Below are 6,523 nucleotides of genomic sequence, written 5' to 3' on the forward strand. Positions count from 1 at the left end.
GCTTCTGGCATTGTGCAGCGCTGCCATATGAAAAAATCAACAAATGCTCAGATATGCTGACAGTGGCTCTCCCATTATAACCCTTTTATATATAAATATATATATATATATATATATATATATATATATATATATATATGGAGAGAGAGAAAGAGAAAGATGTAAGCATACACACATGCACACACACACTTTACCATGAAATTGCATTTTCAAAACTCTGCATGATTAACAAGCAGACATGAAAAATCTAGTTAAGACAGGCTCACACACAAGCACAGGCATTGCTGCACAAGTCCATATGTACAGGGTTGCACACACAAGCCCAGATCACATCACATACACGTAGGTTCATTTTGAAACTCTGAAGGTGACATTCATAATTCTCAGAACAGTGAGCGGGAAGTTTGTTTCTGTGGAATACACTCGTGTCCAAGGATGCAGGACCTTGGATTATTCTTCTAACTTAGAGGTAGAGCAGTACGACAGTTAGTCACTGTTATTGCATGAGTGTGTGTGTGTGTGTGTGTGTGTGTGTGTGTGTGTGTGTGTGTGTGTGTGTGTGTGTGTGTGTGTGTGTGTGGGTACTTCTACTGATGTCAGTAATACTGATATGCAGATCACCTTGCAATGATGATTTAATAGCTTTATGGTGAGTTTTGAAATACAATCCAGGTATGTGCCAACTGCGCTTTCTTTCTATAGCTCCTAGACACACAATTAAGTCTTAGTCATCTCATAGAAACCCTCCAGCACACACATGCCCTTTACACACTTACTCATGTGTGTGTGTGTGTGTGTGTGTGTGTGTGTGTGTGTGTGTGTGTGTGTGTGTATGCATGTATATTTATGAACATAATATGGGTAATATGATTGTCAAATACATCAGGTACAAGGCATACTCTGCTTGGTACCAACTGCAGTGTGAAATTCATGTATAGCAATTGCAGTATATTCAGCTCCTTCACTGAAGGCACACCTCAAACTACACAAGTGAAGACTTTGGGGAAAACTAAACAGCAATGGTTTCCAATGAGAAAAAGCACTTAACAAGTTACACCTTATCCAGCTGTGACTGAGAAGTTAACCACACCCACTTTCTAGGGAAGCCATAACACAGGTGTGTTACTGCTACGTTATCAATGCAATGCCACATTATGTTACATTCTAATATACATTGTGAGAAGGACTAGCGCACTCCAAATATCCACGAGCAATACTTCTTTGTAATGGTATGTAATTGAGGGGTTAAGGATTGGAAGCAGCTTACAATGTGTTACAGAATGGCTCATAAGCTTGAACACACTATTACAATGTTATTTTAAGGACATATTCGAGTGATATTCCTAATGATCATTACTTGGCTTCTGTACACACAACCATTATAATTCATTGATGCTGAATTACTATGATATTAACTGGCATTATTTCAAAAAAGCACAGCCAGCACACAAAAGTGTGGAATATCAAATCCATGTTTAATTACAAATAAACCATAAGAGTAAAGTCACAGACATTACCCCACAGATAATCAACTTCAGACTGGTTTCAGCTTAAATAGCCTTCCTCAGTGTAAATAACAAATAGATCAAGCTTTACAATGTTTTATATACATCCTGGTCACCCACATGACATCACTAATTAGTTAATTATAAGACTCATTTAATCCAGGGGGAAACAACCCACTTAGTTTAATAATCCAGTTTTTTTCTTTATAGTTTAAAATAGTATGCCACCCACTTTTATTCATCCTATCTCCTTGTATTTTATCTATAATAGTGAATCTAAAGTCTGCAGTGGTGTGTTTCAATGAGTGCTTGTATAACGCATTAGAGGTTCTCTTGTTTCTGATATCACTAATATAATGTCTGTGACTTTACCCTTATGGTGTATTTGTAATTAAACTTGGATTTGATATTCCACCCTTTTGTGTGCTGGTCGTGCTTTTTGGAAATATAGTTTGACTTTTGGGCCTGTGCACCTGCTGTACTTGCGAGGGCTGTATGACTGAGGAGAATTAACTGGCATTAACCATACTTTACTTCTGTTCATTCACAAAGACTAAAGGTCCAAAATGGAAGTCCATGCTAAAATGCACTAGCTGGGCATCACCTCATACTGTTCAGATAAGCAATCTATTTATGCACACATATATATAGCTCTGTTTCTTTCCCTAACCAATTAATTTTTTGCTGTTCCAATAATTTTCAACAGGCACCTGCAATGGGTTGTTGAATTAGAGAGTGTAGCAAATTTTTGTGGTGAACTTCAAAACCTGAAATATTTCCAAGTTCAATCCTCTAAATCAAAAATGTAGTGAGGGGCATCTGAACTCATCTGAGGCAAATATATTTCTATAAAAAGGGAATAAATTTTTTTTTTTAAGATCAAATCTATACTCAAATTTAAAAAGATGTACAGCTTGTCCATAAAATTCCATAGAAAACATATACAGCTGCAAACAAATGCAATCTGAGGGTCATGCTGCTCAACGCTAGAAGTCTAAATCTTAAAATGCACTCGCTCGAAGCAGTCCTTAAAATGGAGAACATCGACATTTGTGCTGTAACAGACACCTGGTTCAAGGCAGCAGAAAGCACCCCTGCACTACCAGGCTATAACTCTTTCCACACCTTTTGGCCCCAGAACATTGAGCGAAGCTCCAAAGGCAGTGGTGTTTCCATATTCATAAAGGATGTGCACACCTCCAGACTGGTAGCCCAACATAACACATCAGAGATACTTCAGGTGCAGATAACATTGGGTAAGACAGAGATTCAGGTCATAGCCTGCTATAGGTCCCCAACCATGTCCCAAGACTCATACTCCACATTCTTAAGCACCCTGGAGAATATTAGGATCCAACCTAACACTCTCATACTGGGCAACTTCAACTACCCTTCCATTAACTGAGAAAACTACTGATGTACCAATACACTTGCACAATGTTTCCTGGAATTCATTAATTCCAAAGCCCTGGACCAGCTTGTTCTTACCCCTCTAGAGGTAGCAACATCCTTGACCAGGTCATTACTAACATGGGCGACTGTTGCTCTATACCAGTAGTCAACTCCTCCCTGGTTAGATCTGACCAGAAGCTAATCATCTTGAAAATCCACCCCCCCCCCCTTGCAAAGGTAACCACCATGAAAGACTTCTCCAAAGCTAACTTTGGGCTCCAAAAAGCTTCATGGCACCCATGCAAATGGGGAATAGTTGCATGACCACTGAATCATACACCAATGCACTGTACAAACACATACTGACTGACAGATTCAGTGCCAACTTTAGCCCTCCCCCCAGAGGACCAATCACAATACCAGTAGATTGCCAGGCACCCAATATTACTGCTGCACAGGTTAAAATAGCACTGTCCAAGGCCAAGAATACAGCTTCTGTGGGACCTGACAATATCTCTGGCTGTGTTCTACATGAACAACAGAGTGAACTGGCATCTCAACTGTGTGCCCTGTTCAGTCACAGCCTCACCTCAAGCTTTGTCCCTACCGAATGGCGCGTTGCTACTGTCATCCCTCTCCGCAAAGGAGGTGCGACTACAGACCCTGGTAACTGTTGCCCCATTAATCTGACAAGTCTGATATGCAAAACTATGGAACACATCATTGTGGACCTAATAAACAAGGATATAGGGAATCTCCAAACTCTGGATCCCACACAGTTTAGTTTTGTGAAGGGTAGATCATGCCTGCTCAACTTGGTTGACTTCTTTGAGTCAGTCACCAGAGCTGTGGATGAAGGCAAGGTGGTTCATACAGCCTGCCTTGATCTGGCCTAGGCCTTTGCTAACATTCCCCACTCAGGAATCATAGAAAAACTCAATAAGCTAGGCATCAACCCCTATATCACTAGGTAGGTTGCAAACTGGCTCACCGATATAACCACAGTGTGAAAGTAGCTGACTCCAAGTCAGACTGCTGACCAGTCACTAGTGGAGTCCCACAGGGATTGGTCCTGGGTCCTCTCCTGTTTGGTATCTACTTCTCAGAAGCCCAGTTCAACATGAAGGGACTCTGGCTGACAAAGTTCACAGATGATTCCAAGTTGGGAGCCATTATTAATTCTCCAAGTGATGTTGACATCCTACAGAAAGGCCTCACTGAGCCCAATGACTGGTGTCAGAACCATGGCCTTAAACTCAATGCCAAAAAATGTGTCATCATCCCCTTTGGGAAAAACCCAGTTCCCATGAACTACCACATCGATGGTAGTCCACTGAACACAGAAGGTGTTATAAGATATCTGGGAACACAGGTTGATAGCAACCTCTCTTTTGACCACCACATTGCCACTGTTGTCAGAAAGTCCTTCTGTTTGGCACATCTCATTACTAAGGGTTTTGCATCCAGGAAGAAAGAGGTCATTGTCTCCCTATACTCTTACCTCATTAGGCCAGTCATCAAGTACAATGTCCCATTTGGCATGTACCTCAATAGACACCTGCAACAACTGAAGATGCCGCAAAAGTACCTCACAAAGAGAATCCTGGGCCTTAAACACTTGTCCTATATGGACAGACTCAAAAAACTCCAACTATTCTCTGTCTCATATCGCCTACTTAGAGGCGATCTCTGCTTGACTTACAAAGCCATGTCTAACCCAGCTCTGTTAGAAATGCTACATCTAAAGAAATCCCAATCCTTCCACACCATACACTCCAGAGACCTCAACCTCATTACCACAATCAACAGAATGTGCTGGAGGAACAGGTTCATAACCCAGAGACTGCCCATGCTATGGAATAGACTTCCCTTACATGTCAAACAGAGCACCTCAATGGCCGTCTTCAAGAGAGATCTTGATGAGTGGATGGGAAATACAAAATTCACCCCAGGGATCACTCCAGTGGCTCTACTCAACAGAGGCATTGGGAACTAAGGTTGGGTGGCATGATGCCAGGCTAATCCTATGGGCTAGGCTTGTAAAGGCTCTAGGGCCATTAGCCTAGTACACACCTATGAACCTATGATATAAAATTGAGAATTAACATTTCCATTAATATCTTCATCAGGAACATCCTGAGACTATAAACTAAATGTATAATGAAGCATTAAAAATAATATCTTTTTGGGGTATATAGATGCTAGTGTACTTGTATTCCAGCTGCTAAGGAGACTATTTAGATTTCACCTGTCTTGCATCATGTCTTTCATCTTCCTGCAATCATGAAACTACAATCATTGCATTCATTCTTAACCCTAGAAGATGCTGTCATTTGTGCAGTCACAGAGACCTGGTTCAAAGCTGCAGAGTGCACTCTAGCCTTACCTCGTTACTTATCCTATCATACATTCAGACCCCAAACTATGAGCAGCAAAGCCAAAGGAGGTGGAGTTTCAATATATATTAAAGACACACACACACACACACACACACACACACACACACACACACACACACACACACACACACACACACACACACACACACACAAACACACACCTTCAGGCTGGTTAAACAGTATGATGCACATGAGACACTCCAGCTGCAATTAACAATTGACAGGACCCCCTATTCAAATCATAGCTAGCTACAGGTCCCCAAATTTGACTCAAGATGGCCAATCCACCTATCTGCACCTCTTCAAATCTATCAAGATTCAACCCATTGCCCTGATCCTGGGCGACTTTGACTACCCAACCATAGACTGGAAAAACTACTCATGCCAGAACACAAATGCCCAGAGATTCCTCAATTTTATCAATGCAAATGCCTTGGAACAGCAGTTCAATACCCACACAAGAGATGATAATATCTTGGACTTGGTATTAAGCAACATGAGTAACCACTGCAGCACCACTACAGTATCATCCTCCCTGGTAAGATCCGACCATAAAGCAGTCACTTTCAAAGACACTCTATCCCCTGACCCCCCCCCCCCCCCTAGCTATGGTCAAACAAAAAAACTTCTCCAAAGCTGATTACAACCTCCTTTGGGATGGTATAAACAGCTTCACAGCCCCCTCTTCCTCTGTAGAAACTGGCTCCAATGTCCAAATCTACACCAAAGTACTATACAAGCATTTATATAGATGCATGGAATCAGGAAAACCTGACAGGACAAAATCATCCTCTGCAAGGAAGAGTAAACCTGTTTGGTGGACATCTGCAATAAATAGACTATATAACAAAAGGAAAAAAATTGCTGTCCAGGACCAAGAAGGAACAGAAGCCCAATTGGAAGCAATCGCTCCTTAGAATGAACAAGCAAATAAGAGCACTAGTAAATTCCTCTAAAGCCAACTTTGTGTCCAAATTGGCCATATCTACTAGAGACAGTTATAAGGCCTTCTTTACACATGTCCACAATCTCCAAGGAAGCACCCAAGTCTGTTCAGAATTGGTGATCAAGGACACCACATATACAAATGCTGTAGGTATAGCCAACCTACTGGCTGACAGATTCAGTGAAAACTTCACCGCTCTGTCCCCCATCAGTAAATCAGGACATCCCCAGTACCTGACCCCCTCCCCTTATCTCTAGGGAACAGGTCATCACTAACCACTC

This window comes from Protopterus annectens, chromosome 7.part0 (genome assembly GCF_019279795.1).
Source record: "Protopterus annectens isolate FY-2018-M chromosome 7.part0, PAN1.0, whole genome shotgun sequence".
NCBI classification, from domain to species: domain Eukaryota; kingdom Metazoa; phylum Chordata; order Ceratodontiformes; family Protopteridae; genus Protopterus; species Protopterus annectens.